Genomic DNA, 17104 nt, shown 5'->3' with positions numbered 1-17104 from the left:
TGGAATCCATAAATCAACTTCAATTCTGGAATATTTACATACTGACCTTTGGGGCCCAGCATCAATAAACACCTTAAGTGGATTTAGATACTATTTACTAATTGTTGATGATTTCTCAAGAAAAATCTAGACTTTCTTGATGAAACAAAAATCTGATACTTTTCATACATTCAAACAATGGAAACTCATGATTGAAAATCAAACCAATAAGAAAATTAAAGTATTAAGAACTGATAATGGACTTGAATTTTGCAACCATGAATTTGATACATTTTGCAAAGAATTTGGAATTCTAAGACACAGTACTGTTACACATACTTCTCAGCAAAATGGAGTTGCTGAGAAAATGAATAGATATCTATTGGAAAAAGTGAGACGTATGTTATACAGTTCTGGTCTTCCAAAGTTTTTCTGGGGAGAAGCCTTAAAAATTATCTAATAAATAGAAGTCCATCCAGTGCTATTGATTTCCAAGTCCCTAAAAAATTGTGGTCGAACATACACCTGATTACAATAAACTTAAAGTTTTTGGCTACTCTGCCTACTCACATCAAAGTGAAGGCAAACTTGAACTAAGGTCCTTAAAATGTGTTTTTCTGGGCTATGGGAAGGAAACTAAAGGTTACAGATTGTGGGTCAAAAGCCAGAGTGGTTTTAAGGTGATTATTAGTAGAAATGTAATTTTTAATGAGGAAGACATGCCCTGTAAAGAATCACCTGAGGAAAAAGTCATTGAAAATGCACCTATAAGGGAAACCATTTTACAAAGTCAAACTGAAAATGCTGATAATCAAGATGATCAAATTGAGGCGAAGTCCACTCAATCTGATGATAATCAGGAGCAAGATGAACATGAAAATAAAAATGAAATCATTGATCCTACTCTAGAAGACTATCAGTTAACTAGAGACAGAGAAAGGAGAACAATAATTCCCTCCTCTAGATTTAACAATGAAGATTTCGTTACTCTATTTTCTGACCTTGATTCTTTAAACTCTGAACCTACTACTTATGATGAAGCTATTACTCATCCAGATTCCGATTTGTGGAAAAAGGCAATGAATGACGAAATGGAATCCCTTATTAAAAATAGAACCTGGATTCTTGTTGATAAACCTAAAAATCATAAGATAGTAGATTGTAAATGGATTTTCAAAATTAAACAAGGGGATATAAATTTTGAAGATAAAAGATATAAGGCCAGATTAGTTGCCAAAGGTTTTACTTAGAAAAAAGGAATTGATTATAATGAAATATTTTCACCTGTGGCAAAATATACTTCAATCAGAATATTACTTGCTCTAACTGCCCATTTTAATTGGGAATTGGAACAACTTGATGTCAAAACAACATTTCTAAATGGTGACTTTGATGAGATAATATACATGAAACAACCCATGGGGTTTGAAGTAAGATCCAAAATTGAAAAGGTGTGCTTGTTAAAGAAATCACTTTAAAGGCTGAAACCAGACCCTAGGCAATGGTACATTAAATTCAATTTCTATGTGTAGACATTGGGGTTTGTAAAAAGCAACTATAATGCTTGCCTATTTTATAAAGGCTCTGGAGGGCCTAAATCCATTTATCTACTACTATATGTTGATGATATGTTACTTACCTGTCATGATAAATCTGAAATTGACACTATTAAATCAAAATTGAAGTCTGAATTTGAAATGAAAGATTTAGGGCAAGCTAAAAGGATACTTGGAATGGAAATAGAAAGAGATAGGCATAATGGTATCTTGGTTTTAAAACAAAACTCTTATGTGAAGAAAATTCTTGAAAAATTCTCTATGCTTGAGTCCAAACCTACTACTTTACCCATTGCAAATCATTTCAAACTTTCAAGTGAATTTTTGCCAAAAACAAACGAAGAATCTAAAAGAATGGAGAAAATTCGTTATGCTAATGCTGTGGGATCAATAATGTATCTTATGGTCTGCACGAGGCCAGATTTGGCACATGGAATTAGTATACTTAGTAAATTCATGGCAAATCCAAGTGAGACACATTGGTTAGCCATGAAATGGATGATGAGGTATTTAAAGGGCTTAACTGATCTTGCTTTAGTGTATAAAAGGTGCAAAGAAGGTGTAATATTAAAGGGTTACATTGATTCAAACTTTTCTGGTGAATTAGATAAAAGAAGATCCACATCTGCATACATTTTCACTTTGTGTGATGACTGTATTAGTTGGAAGTCACAATTAATGATTCTGTAAGGATTTATACTAATAATCAGAGTGCCATACATTTAAGTAGGAATCTTGTGTATCATGACAAGACCAAGCACATGGATATAAAGTATCATTTTGTAAGAAATATGGCAGAAAAATGTATGATTAAACTGATAAAAATACCTTCAGAATATAATCCTTCAGATCTGGGGACAAAGGTATTACCTTTAAATAAATTCAAAACTTACTTGAAGATCCTTAATATCACTTGAGGAAGTGGTATTCAGATTCTTCGAGCACAAATTTGTAGTATATGTTCTAATTGAAATTTTTTGTTTTTATAGGAACTTAGATCAAAGGAAGTAATCATATGTAGATTACAAGATCCACTATCAAGCGCCAAAAGAATTGTTTAGCAAGGTGGAGAATGTTAAACTAAATTTCCTTTGGGCTGCCTCACAAACTTTTGGCCCATTGAGTATGGACCGGGTTACAAAGAAATCGTGTCTTTGCAAAACACGCTTTTAATGCCTCTAAAGGATTGGGTATTAGCTATAAACGTGGCTGATCCTCAACCTTTGGATCCCGTCCCTTGGTTGACCAGATATTTTAACTTGGTTTGGCTCTTCATTTTTGCAAGAACCTTCGTGACTCTTTCTCTCTCTAATCTTTCCCTTTCTCTGAGTGCAGTTAGGGTTTGATGATTTCTTTTCTTTGTAAATTCGATCTTCATCTTAATGGTGAATCTTTCATACGTTATGTAAATGAGAGTTGAGTGCTTTCATGGTAGAGGCTGATCTTTGTGATTTCCTATAGTAAAGAGGCTAGAGAGATATATTGAAGAAACATTCTGTTTCTTCGTACATTTGTAACATTTCTTGGTTCTTCTTAGTAGATCTTGAGCTATATCTGTTTATAGATGCTCAATGGGTGATTAGGCCTAAAAGCTGAATATCCGAGCCCCTTTTTAGGGCGAGAAATTCTTGTGTTGATCTTTTATTATTTCTGCAATTTATTTTTAAATGTCAAAGCCACGAAATAATTTTGATCTGAACCTTAACATTTAGCCACAACAATTAATAGACAGAATCACCCTTATCGTAAATGTTTCGAAATAACTTTTCTAGGTGTTTTGTGGAAGCCTTTGGAAACTGAATAAGGCTTCTTGTACATTGTTTGCTTGACATGGAGTTTGACACTCCATTGTTTTCAAATGTTTTCAAAAATGGAGTTGGCGGGAAAGTGTGTTTTTTTCAAAAATTGTCTAATGTGATGTCGCCATGTGACACAATGTAAATTTTTATGCCAAACTCAATGTACTTGTAGCATGATTCTTGGAAACTAGCCTTGCCTTGCATTTTTGGAATGATCTATCTGCATTTACCTTGGTTTTGAATACTCATTTGTTCCCAACTATGTTCACTTAAGATATTGAGTAGGGGACGAGTCCGAATTTTGTTCTACACAAAACTCATCATCCATTGCCTCTTTCGACTGTTTGATTCCCATAGATTCTTGTACAGAGGTTGCTTCATTTAAGTCTCCACTTTTCGTACCCTTTTGTGATGTATATAGTTGATAGTCATCTCCATATCCCTTCGGTTTGTTAATACCCATTTGATTTGGTTCCCGTTGGATGTCTTGTAGGTTGACATGGAAAAATTGACCGACTTTTAACACATCATCTGTTTTGATGAACATTTCTTTACTCTTATTGAGTGATATTCTTGCTTGTAAACTAAAGTATAGTGGTACCATTGCACAACTATTTGACCTAGTTTCAAGCTCAATGAGCTCTGATGCAATATATCCCTAATATTTATTGGAGCCAATGAAAAAAGGAAGAAGAAAATCAATTAGAAAATTGTAACTAGAACTGCTAACCAATAAATCCAAGCAAACCGGAAGTCTACTGTAATACACCATTGAGCACAACATAAAACATATTGGAGAGGTTTTTTGAGGTCAAAAAACTTTTTTGGACATTGAAAAGTAAGTAAAATAATGAAAAAATATGGTTTTTCTTAAATAAAAATAAATCAACATGACTGAAAATGAATGTTGAGAATAGTGATTTAAAAAAACAAAAAAACTTAAGAGAATTGGGGTCATGGAAATCTATCCTCTCATCCTGACCGAGCAAAAAAAAAATTCCTAACCAACCAACACACAAATGCGAAGTTCTAAACATCGAGAAAACACTAACTTTTAGCACCACCATACTTATTATCAAACATGGCTGGACTACTGGGTCTTGGAACTTTCTCCACAGTAGGAATTCTCGCTTCTAAACCCTTCTCTTCTCAATCTCACTACTCCAGGCCTCCATCTTTTTCTCTCTCTCCATCTCCAGGTGCATACACATTCTTGATTTTCTTGGAGCTTAGAGGGTGATTTCGAAATTGAAGTTTACCATTTCTTGAATTTTAGGTGGAAATTTATGAGATTTAAGCTATGGGCTAATGCCAATGCTCCGATGGGGAGGGGGGTTTTAACGTTTATAGCTTTTTGTTAATTTCTGTAGGGATAAGTCCGGGAAGGAAGTTTTGTAGAGGAATTCGAGTACCAACTGATAAGTGTGTTTTTGTACACTTATTTATGTCACAAATATGACTGAATAACGAGCAAAATGATTGAATTATGACTTAATCTCATTAAATTTGTGAATTGTAGGGAGCAACGATGAACATGGTGAAATTCAGGAGAAAAGATGAGAAAAAGGACTAAAATGACGCAAAGTGAAAGTTCAGGGACCAATGTGCAATTATCCAAAAGTTGACCCGATGAAAAAATCGAGAAATTGATTAAGCCAATTGCCAATTGATGATATCTTGGGATGATGAAATAAAAAGAATGAAGAAAAGATGCCAAGAAGTGAAGGATTCAAATGGGAGGACCAAAATGCACATCTTCCAACGTTGGTAGCACTATGCGACCGCATAGTGTTACCCTCTATGCGGTTGCATAGAAGCATACCGAAGACAAAAAGGAAAAAAAATTTGCTCTATGCGATCGCATAGAGATGCTCTATGCGACCGCATAGAAGCATACTGAAGACAAAAAGGCCAAAAAAACTTGCTCTATGCAGTCGCATAGAGCAATATTAGGGCAAAAACGCAGTTTCCTTTTTCCATCGAAACTCTTATGAAAATAATATTTTTAGGGTCTTATATAAACAAAAACTCGACCAGAATGTAAGGGACGCCGTTTTTACAAGTTTTTGAGAGATTTTGAAGGAGAAACGAAGAGAGAACAAGAGGACAACATCGCGCCAAGTAAAGATTGGATTGAAGATTGATTCGGGTGATGATGTTTCTTCAAATATTTTTGTGTTTCCTTCTTTTTAGCATGTTAGGCTAGATTTATCATTACTAGGAGATCGATGAACCTTGTAATACTACGTTTGATTTTTGATTTGGATATTTGACATCTTTAAGCGCATGTTTCGAAATTGAATGATTTATTACATTTTTATTTCCATATGATTATTGTGCACGTAATTATATGAATGTGGTGGTCTATTTTATGCATTCGAAAGAAGGAAAATAGGTTCGACATAGTATAAATCATCATAGGGTCCGATAGGGGATAGAAATATACCCCTATGCCTTGTGTGAATTATTGAATATTCATGAATTTATAATGCATTTCGGTATGTTAGTATTCGTCATAGAAATATAGTCGAATCATATATTGGGATAGGTTTGGCATTGCTCAAGAGAGATTGCTAAATTAAAATAGGAATATTGATTCATCTTTTGTGGAATTACGTGTCAAATTTGCATGATTGAAATTTGAACAGGTATTGCTTGGGGATTCGTGATCCTAGTGTCTTAGTAAATTCATTAATTCATAAATTCGAGTTAAATTGCATCCAAGTTATTTTGCATTTAATATAATTTTTCATTCATAATTACATCATAGTTTACATTCTTTTAGTAAAGTACAAAACATCAATTTTACTTTCGTTTTTTGGTTAAGGTCATAATAGGTTGATTTAAACTAATTCAATCCTTGTGGGGTCGATACTTAGACTCATAGTCCATTTTACTACTTGTTAACGAACCGTACACTTGCGGTGAATTTTAAATCGAAAGAAATAATTTCGTGAACAAGTTTTTGGCGCCGTTGTCGGGGATTGAAATTTAGTTTTAATTTTATCTTTTGTGACACTAATTTGAACTTATCTAGATTAGTAGTAGTTAGCCTACTAGGTTTAGTTTATTATCTACTTTAATTTAATTTTGTGTTAATTCTGCTATCTTAGGGCTTGTATGCAAGGAGCGCCTGATCAAGACTTGGTTCCCGTAGATCCAGAGACGAATGCACATTTCGTCACAGACAAAGAGAAGCAAGAGCGGCACAAGAAATGACTAACGAGAAAAATCGATCGGTAATTCCACTCAATGAAGGCATGGAAGTTGAAGATGACGAGAATACAGTACTTGGGGACTTCATGGCTCCATTGGTGGTCCAAAGTCAATCTAGCATTGTGTATCATCCATTTGGGCAACTGAATTTCCAGCTGAAAATAAATGTGATTCAACTATTTCAGAATGGGCATCAATACCATGGGATGGCTAGTGAAAATTTGCATACACACGTATCTCGATTTCTGGATATGTGCCAACACTTCAGGTACAGGGTATCTCGGACGATGCTATAAGACTGCATTTTTTTCCACACACTTTGCAGGATAGAGCACTTGAATTGCTGGATTCACTTCCCGTCGCAAGCATCACCATTTGGAACGAGCGAGCCCACAAATTCTTCTCGCCAGCTAAGGTAGCCAAAATGCGGCATGACATCTCTATATTCAACCAATGTGAGTTTGAATCATTTGAAGAGGTATGGAATCGTTTCAAAAATATGTTAAGGAAGTGTCCTCAACATGGCTTCGACAAGAAGACACAGATCCGATTTTTCTACACTGGACTACTTCCATCCTTCAAGAGCATGGTGGACTCATCATCCGACTGGTCTATCACCACAAGAACAATTGATGGAGCATGGGAACTGTTTGAGAGAATGGCTACAACTTCAGCCATGTGGTTTACAGATCGAGTGGTTCAAAAGAGAACGCGGGGGGTTTATGAAATTGATACTTACTCAGCATTGTCTGCAAAGATAGACTCCTTGTTCTATAAGGTCGAAAGCATTTCACAGACCACCACTGTAAAACAATTCAAGAAGTCAAGCTGTGAAGAATGTGGAGCAGACCACAATACTGTCAATTGTCCAATTCTCACACAGGGGGTCGAACATGCAGATTTGGTGCAATGGGGTTAACACCAACAGAACAACCCACATTCGAAAACCTTCAATCAGGGCTGAAGAAAACACCCAAATTTCTCGTGGAGTAATCAGAATGAAAACAGATCACGGGGTCAATATCAGCAGTAGGATAAAAAGCCACCATTGGAAGAGATGTTCGAGAAGTTCATGGCAACAACTAATCAGTATATGGAAGCCAACAACCACTTTATGCAAAAGACAGATGCAACTCTTCAAGACCAAAGTGCAGCAATAAAAAATTTGGAGACACAAATGGGACAAATGGCAATCTCCATGACGAATAGAGCACCAAGAAACTTACCCAACAACACTGAAATCAACCCTAAGGAGCACGCAAAGGCTATAACAACCAGAAGTGGAGTACAACTACCGGAAATACATGTAAAAAGATCGGTAACTAGCAAAGAATCAGCGCCAACCTCAGATGACGAGATTGTGGAACAGACTGAACAAACAACAGGAGATGTGGTCAAGAAGAATTCCAATACATTACGGGGTACAGCTACCAATCCTATCAAGCCTCATGAGCCTAATATTCCATTCCTGCACAGGTTGAAAAAGCACAAATTGGATCAGCAATATAGTAAATTTCTCGAAGTCTTCAAGAAATTACACATCAACATCCCATTTGCTGAGGCACTTGTTCAGATGCTAAGCTATACAAAATTTCTAAAGGATATCCTCTCTAACAAGCAAAAGATAGAAGAAAACGAAACAGTGATGCTAACTATGGAATGCAGTGCTAGAATCCAGAAAAAGCTGCCTCCAAAACTAAAGGATCCAGGGAGTTTTACTGTACCTTGCACTATTGGAAATTGTCATTTTGATAAAGCGTTGTGTGATTTAAGTGCAAGTATTAATTTAATGCCTCTTTCTATTTTTAGAAAACTCGGCTTGGGAGAAGCTAAAGCCACAACAGTCACATTACAGTTAGCAGATTGATCCCTTACACATCCAAGAGGGATCATTGAAGACATGTTGGTAAAAGTGGAGAAGTTCAAATTTCCAGCCGATTTTCTCATCTTAGACATGGAGGAAGATAAGGATGTTCCACTCATATTGGGGCGACCTTTCTTTGCAACTGGAAGAGCGATTGTCGATGTTCAGAAATGGCAGCTTATATTAAGGCTTGGCGAAGAGCAAATCTCTTTTAACATGTTCAAGGCAATGAAATTCCCTATTGAGTCAGACAGCTGTTTCCAGATCGATATAATAGATAGAATAATTCAAGATACATTTCGGCTATATCATCCTTCCGATGCATACGAGGCATGCATTGCACATTCTCAATCCACTCACACTAATTCAAGTGAGATTGAAATATGTGCACGATTTTTGGAAACTAATCCACCATACTTCGAAGAACTGGGAATTAGGACCACAAAGTCAGTGCCATCTATTCAGCAACCTCCCAAGTTGAAACTCAAATAATTGTCACCACACCTTCGATATGCTTATCTAGGGGAATCTTCTACACTTCCGATTATTATTTCAAATACTGTCAGTGAAGTGGAGAAAGAAAAACTACTTCGGGTGCTAAGGGAGAATAAAACAGCCATTGGATGGTCAATTGCAGATATCAAGGGGATCAGTCCATCGCTATGCATGCATAAAATACTCATGGAGGAAAAATTCAAGTCAAGTATTGATGGTCAGCGGAGATTGAATCCACACATGAAGGAAGTGGTTAGAGCTGAGGTATTGAAGTTGCTCGACGCAGGCACCAGCTATCCAATATCAGATAGTGCATGGATCAGTGCAGTACAGGTTGTTCCCAAGAAAGGGGGTATCACAGTGGTGGAAAATGAGAAAAATGAGTTGATTCCTACAAGAACACTGACTGGATGGAGAGTTTGCATCGATTACCGTAAACTAAATGCCGCTACTCAAAAGGATCACTTTTCATTATCGTTCATTGATCAGATGTTGGAGAGACTAGCAGGACACTCGCATTATTATTTTCTAGATGGGTACTCCGAATATAATCAGATTCCAGTAGCACTTGACGATCAGGAGAAGACAATTTTCACCTGCCCCTATGGTACTTTTGCATACCGTAGGATGCCGTTTGATTTATGCAAATCTCCTGCCACTTTTCAGCTCTGCATGATGGCTATCTTCTCAGATATGATTGAGAAATTCATCGAGGTATTCATGGACGACTTCTCAGTGTTTGGGTCTTCATTTGATAAGTGTTTGGAGCATTTAAGTCTCGTGCTACAGCGGTGTACAGAGACTAACTTGGTATTGAATTGGAAGAAATGTCAATTTATGGTACAGGAAGGCATCGTGCTAGGACACGAAATCTCAGCAAAGGGTATTGAAGTGGACAGAGCAAAGATTCAAGTGATCGAGAAATTACTGCCACCTACATCAGTGAAAGGTGTTCGTAGTTTCCTTGGGTATGTCGGGTTCTACAGAAGGTTCATCAAGAATTTCTCAAAGATTACTAAACCACTGTGCTGTTTGTTGATGAAGGAATCCACATTTGAGTTCACAAGTGTCTGCTGGCTTTTAACACCTTGAAAGAGAAGTTGATTTCAGCACCCGTGATCATCACACTGGATTGGAATCTGCCATTTGAATTAATGTGCGACGCTAGTGATTTTGCTGTTGGGGCCGTATTGTGACAATGAAGAAATAACATATTTCACGTGATCTACTATGCAAGTAAGACCTTGAACGGCGCTCAACTAAATTATGCCACTACAGAAAAAGAGCTCCTTACCATAGTCTACGCCTTTAACAAATTTCGATCATATCTTTTGGGGTCAAAGGTCATCGTTTACTCAGATCATGCTGATATCAAGTACTTAATGGAAAAGAAGGATGCAAAGCCACGTCTTATTCGTTGGATACTGTTGCTTCAAGAGTTTGACTTGGAAATCAGGGATAAGAAGGGCGGTGAAAATGTGGTAGCAAATCATTTGTCTAGACTCGAGGCCACAGAACAGACAGAGACCGTGAAAATCAACAAAATCTTCCCAGATGAACAGATTTTTGGTGTGGGGGAGGCACTCTGGTATGCGGACATAGTTAACTACTTAGCCAGGTCTATCATTCCACCAGATTACTCAAGTCACCAGAAGAAGAAATTTTTCTCTGAATTGAAGTATTATTTTTGGGAAGACCCCATTCTGTACAGGTGGGGAGCTGATCAAATCGTTCATCCCTGCGTACCTAAGGAAGAAGTGCACTTGATATTAGAATATTGTCATTCATCTACATATGCAGGGTATTTTGGTATGTCAAAAATAGCGGCGAAGATCCTTCAATCAAGTTTTTACTGGCCTATACTGTTTAAGGATGCTTTTGAATTCATAAAAAGGTGTGACCGATGTTAACGCACCGGTAATATATCCAGGAGAAACGAAATGCCTTTGAACAGTATCCTGAAAGTGGAACTATTTGACGTCTGGGAGATCGACTTCATGGGGCCATTTTCCCCATCCTTCTCTAATCAGTATATATTAGTGGCTGTGGATTACGTATCGAAGTAGATAAAGGCCGTTGCATTGCCTACCAATGATGGGAAGGTGGTGATTGAGTTTCTAAAGAAAAATATTTTTACCTGCTTTGGCACACCGAGGGCTATAATCAGTGACGGGGGCAAACATTTCTACAATCACCAGTTTGAATAATTGTTGACTAAATATGGCATTAAACATCGTGTAGCCACTGTATATCATCCCCAAACCAGTGGAGAGGTCGAAGTGTCCAATAGGCAATTGAAAAGAATACTCGAAGTCACAGTAAGCTCATCACGAAAAGATTGGTCTAAGAAACTGGACGACGCCTTATGGGCCTATAAGACTGTATTCAAGACCCTTATAGGAATGTCACCATATCAACTGGTTTTCGGGAAGGCATGCCACTTAACCCTTGAGATAGAACACCATACTTACTGGGCAATGAAGAAATTGAATTTGGAATTGAAGGCTGTAGGTGAAAAATGTCTACTACAACTTAATGAGCTGGATGAGCTCAGAATGGAAGCCTACGAGAATTCAAGACTCTATAAAGAACGCACCAAGAAATGGAATGATATGCACGTTCAGAGGCGTGAATTTACGGTGGGGCAAAAAGTGCTACTCTACAACTCTAAGCTTAAGCTGTTTCCAGGAAAGCTGCGATCGAGGTGGTTTGGTCCGTATACTATTACACAGGTATTTTCACATGGGGCAGTTGAGATCACTCACGATAGCAAGGGGCCATTCAAGGTCAATGGATAGCGTTTGAAGCACTATTGGGATGGCGATTTTTCAAAGGAAAAGTCTACCGTTCATCTTAGACCACCATAATGACGCAATACGGTAAAGTCAAGCTATCGACTATAACCTAGTGCTGGGTGGGAGGCAACCCACTGTATCCTTCTATTTAGCTTACTTTTCACATTATTTTTAGAATTATTTAATTTTCGCATTTGCATTTTTTTAGGTCATCGTTCATCCATGCAATGTTAATAGGACGAAATTATAGTTCACATAGTTTCCTAGGATTACACACATGTTCAGTGAGTTTGAAATGATTTTGAGTATTTGGGAGTATGATTCATGTATTTCAAAAAAAAATTACGAGGGAAATACCTTTTTGCATTTCAGTAATAAAAAAAAATTGTCTATGCGATCGCATAGACAATAGCAACTATCCGAGCATCATTTGGGGGAAAATTTTATTACTATGCGGCCGCATAGCTTAGTACTATGCGCCTGCATAGTAGGCTATGCGGCCGCATAGTAGACCTCGGTCATAGTTTTAAACCATGACCGAGCCATTCCATCCCTCATTTTCCCCTATTTGCCTCACACACTCCACACTTCAAACACCACACTCCCACACGAATCACACTCCACATTTCACTCGACTCCCCATCCCATTGACACCAATCACACCATAAATCAACACTCCACACCTCCATAGTGAATTCAAGGTATGTTCGTTTTCCTTTTTTTCTCTATGCATTCTTTTTCTCTACTTTGGTTCATAATGAGACAAGGATTTTTGAACTTGATTGTGGAAAATGGGCAATGGTAGTCGTTGGTTTTGTGTATGTTAAACGTGGTTTGTGTTGTGGATTGGTGAGCCATTATCAATTTTGTATTTTGTAGGGTTTATAAAGCATGCATACTACATGTTCGCTAAATTGCCTAAGTGAAATTTATTGTGCATTTTGAGCAATCTCGCATTAGACAATTTGACTATACGCATTCCCTTACACGTGGTGATCCAATGCCATAGATATTGAGCTTGAAACACTCCCGTACCAACACACACATGTAGGCTCACGTCACTTCACAACACCCAATCGTCCCTTGCGTTAAGTACCCGTACAACTTCCAATGAGCGTGAAATTTGAATGTGTGCCACTCCACACTACGTACTTTCATATGCCCAGAGGTTGCTCGGGAAAATTTTGAGTTTTCTCGATGATGTTCAGGAGTGAAAATGCTCACTTGCTCACGGGTCACTTGACTCATTTTGGATGTTTTGAGCTTCATTTGTGTGTGTATTGTTATTTTCCCTTCCTTCTACGCTCTTGAGCATGTTTTCTTGAAGTTTGCATATGCCACATTCATAAACACATGTAAAATATCAAATCCATTTTGCAACACGTAGGCACATGACTAGGTCACAGCATGTCATGGCACCCTACGTCCCCTACTTTACACCATTATAGGACATACCAAACGAAGTCCATTTGCTTCGAAATTTGAATATATGGTAGATCTCATTGAATACTTTCATATGCCCAGAGATTGTTCGGAGAAATTTCGATATTTTTCGATGATGTCCAGGGCCGAACATGCTCATTCGGTCATGGGTCCAATTTTTCAAATGTGCTTGTTTAGGCCTAAATTTCCAGTTTTTCATCTTGGCACACTAGTTACACTACCTTGAATGTCATGTTTTGATGAGTGCACACCAAGGAGTCCTATATGCATGTTGAAGCAAGTTTGGGAGATTTGTGAAATACATATCTTGCTCATCTCATTCCCCCTCTCATTTTTCAAAATGAAATTTAATGAATGCTATTCATTTACCTTTGCAGGATGCCTCCAAAAATAACATCAAAAGGAAAAGAGAAGATTGGTTCCAAATCTGGAACGACCCGGACTAGGGAGCCCAAAGGAGGTGTTCGGCGTTTTCTATCTTCAGACCAAGTAGCTCGTTACGCCAACGTTGTTCGTGAGTGGGCACTCATCCCCAAAAGATCAGTTAAGTTGGATGATTTCCCGGGTTTTTGAATTGGTGTATTTAATCCACAACTGTGGTTGGGAAAAAGTGATTGAAAGACCACACCCCGTCTATGAAAATTCGGTGTGGGAATTTTATGCAAACTTCAATGCTGAAATAGACACACCTGGATCCGACCATCTGCATCAAATATGGGTTCGGGGCAAATGGATTATGTTTTCACCTGAGGTAATTCATGACTACTATCAGCTCACCTGGACTAATGTAGTCCCAGTCCCGCATGATTTCAACTGGGTTGAGGTTGCAGAAGTTTTATTGGGACGTGAAAATGCTTGGCCTCTCCCTACTGCTGATTGGTATCAGATTGACCTCACTCCTTCTATAGCCATCCTATGGTTGTTCATCTGCCACAACATCGAGCCCATCTCCCATAGGACGACATTCACAAATCAGAAGGCGGGGTTCATCTATCACTTAGTTCGGGGCAACATGATTAACTTGGCCACTTACATTTACAATCTGATACACATTATAGGCGCATGGGGTGACAGGCACACCTCACTGATTTTTTCGAGCTTGATAAGTGGGGTTTGTAGAGCTGCAGGCATACAAGTTCAGCCTTGGGAGGCACCGGAGAAACCAAGTCCATTTATCAAGCGCCTTACACTCGAGGCCCAGGATCGGGCCAGAATTAAACATCAACAGAAGTTGGAAAACGAGCGCCGATGACAGCAACAGGCTGAAGAAGGGCAAGCAACTTAGGACTTTGAAATGCCACAAGCTCCGCTACCACCGGCTGACATGGACACCCAGCTATTGAGGCAGATGTTTGCCACTATAACTGGACACGGCTGAGACATGTAGCAGCTTTAGCATTCCTTTGGAGCACTGAGTACCACAATTCAGCAGGTGCAGACTGATATGGTATCTGTACGAAACTTCGCTTCCATTGCCAGCAGTGAGTCCCTTGCGGCACGCTGATCGATGAGTACCTTTGACGGACGATTGGGCATGTACGTTGGCAGGATGGATGGTATACAGTGGCAGGTAAATGAGACTTGGGATCGTCTAAGGAGTTTGGAAACACGGGTTCAGGCCATGCAGGCGGAGCAGACCCAACAATCTGCCATATTGCGAGAGATTTTAGCCAGCCTACCGTCCCTTCCTAGAGATGATGTTGCCGGACCCAGCATTCCTTCGCAGCCACCATTTTGATCAGGGGAGTACTGTTTACCCCCATTTTGATTTTTCTTCTTCATTTTGTCCTTAAAATTATGTCTTTAATCTTTTGTTAATCTTACATTGAGGACGATGTATTAAATAAGTTTGGAGAGGGTGACATAATTTTAAATCTCTATCTGTGTTTATCATTATCTAGTTTTCACTGATTTACATTACTGCATAATGTGTGCATGATGAGTGGTAAAAAAATTGCATTTTATTCAATTGGTTTTAAATTCTTTTCATGCATGCTTGTGTGGGCTTGGTAACCTTGTTAGCTATGATGATATTATTAGACTAGTTTAAACTATAAAACTTTGGATCGGGTGTTAATTAGACTAACTGATACTTGTTGATACAGCACTTGACATTATCTATGCACGCTATTCATGCTTGACATATTAGGAGAATGACTGGATTTTGAGCATAACATAGGAAAAGAATGATAACCCTCTATTGAATTAACCCATAAACTACCTTAAGACAGTTTAGTGATAGTTGAGTTATTATAGGAATGCAATGAGATGAGCGGGAGCTCCATGCATGAAATTTATTGTGTGGATTGTCTAGACCAGTAGGATGAAGATGGGTCAAAATCTTAAATTGGGGGTTGGTTTTGGAAACTAAATGTCTAGAAAAATAACAAAGGCACAAAATTAATATGTTAGAATAAAACACTTATTTTTATGCCTTTATGATTCGAGCAAGTAAGCCTGTAAGGATATTTCAAAATCTGGTGCCCTAAAGCCAACTGACCTGGGAGTCACCGACCCAAAGCTCGATACATGGGTCATATAGAAAGCAAGAGGGAAAGAAGTTAATAAAAAAGTCATCTGATCGAGCCTTTAAAACTCGAGTGAATAAACTTGCAAGAGTTTAAAACCTGGTGCCCTAAAGCCAACTGGTTTGGGAATCACCGGCCTAAAACTCGTTACATGGATTATATAGAAAGCAAATGAGAAGATTACAATCAATTAAAAATTAAAGAAATGTGAGAAAAACATAAGAGAGACAATAACATGATGAAAAGCCCTTAGACATTTGGTTGAAGAGACTATACTCTGAGGCGAGGCGAGTAACCTAGTTTAATCTTTAGTGTCGAAGCAATCAAACTGAGGAGAGCCTTCACTTCTTGAAATGTAAACTTGTGATAGTAAGACTAAATCCAAACTACGAGAGGGTAAGGACTACAGTTATGTAAATTCCTAATTTTAAGACACAACCCCGGGATAATTGAGTGAAAAGAATAAGTTTGGGGGGTTGTGTATCTCTCGAACGAATAAGGATATATTTGACCACTTGGGATTAGGACTTAAATTCATCATGCACCTGATATGTTGGCATGAATTCACACACACAGGTCAATTTCCATTTAACAGGTAAAGGTTGATGTCATGTTTGCACAGATAAATTTTTATAAAGTCAAATACTTAGTCCAATCCTGAGCCACATTGTCATATTGGGAAACTAGGGTTTAAAGTGATAATTGCATGGGAATTCTTGATCCTAGTGAATTTCATTTCCAATAATTATAACAAGTGCGTTCTCAACTTTTAGATTTCATTCTCGAGTTTAATTTATTATTTTGCACATTAATTTCAATTTAATCATAAGTCAAAAAATTGCATAATTGAGGTTCAATTAGGTCTACATCCATTTTGGTAATTTAGTTTCGATTAAGGCTAAGGTAGATAAATTTGAACTAATCAATCTCTATGGGACGATATTCGGACTCACTGAATCCACTTTATTACTTGTTAACGAACCGTACACTTGCGGTGGTTTAAAATCTAAAGAAATACTTTCGCGAACAAGCTTCCGCAATAATTGGTATCAGAGCTTCAAGGTGAAGGTTTTGGTTCGTGAAATCTACCAGAAAATCGACGGAAACGCAGTAGAAATCAGATCGAAAAATTGTCCAGAAAACTGCTAAAAATCAGCCCCTGTTTTGGTGTTTTCTGACCAATCCATAACGAGTTTTGGGAAACGGAGACCACTGGCGTGACGTTCAGGTGCTGGCGGTTCTGGTGGTCCGGCGCGTGTATCATCCAGATGGCGCATGGGACGGCACATGAAGCCCACGCGCAGAGAAGGAAGAAGAAGATATCACAATGGTTGAATTTTACTCACAACCTCACATGGCTTCCCTCTCTCTCGATTGCCTCTCTTCTCTCAACTCTCCTCTCCATTGCTACAACACACACACACCATCA

This window comes from Olea europaea, chromosome 13 (genome assembly GCF_002742605.1).
Source record: "Olea europaea var. sylvestris chromosome 13, O_europaea_v1, whole genome shotgun sequence".
Classification (NCBI taxonomy): Eukaryota; Viridiplantae; Streptophyta; class Magnoliopsida; order Lamiales; family Oleaceae; genus Olea; species Olea europaea.
The sequence above is the reverse complement of the archived record's forward strand: the minus strand, read 5'-3'. Positions refer to the sequence as shown.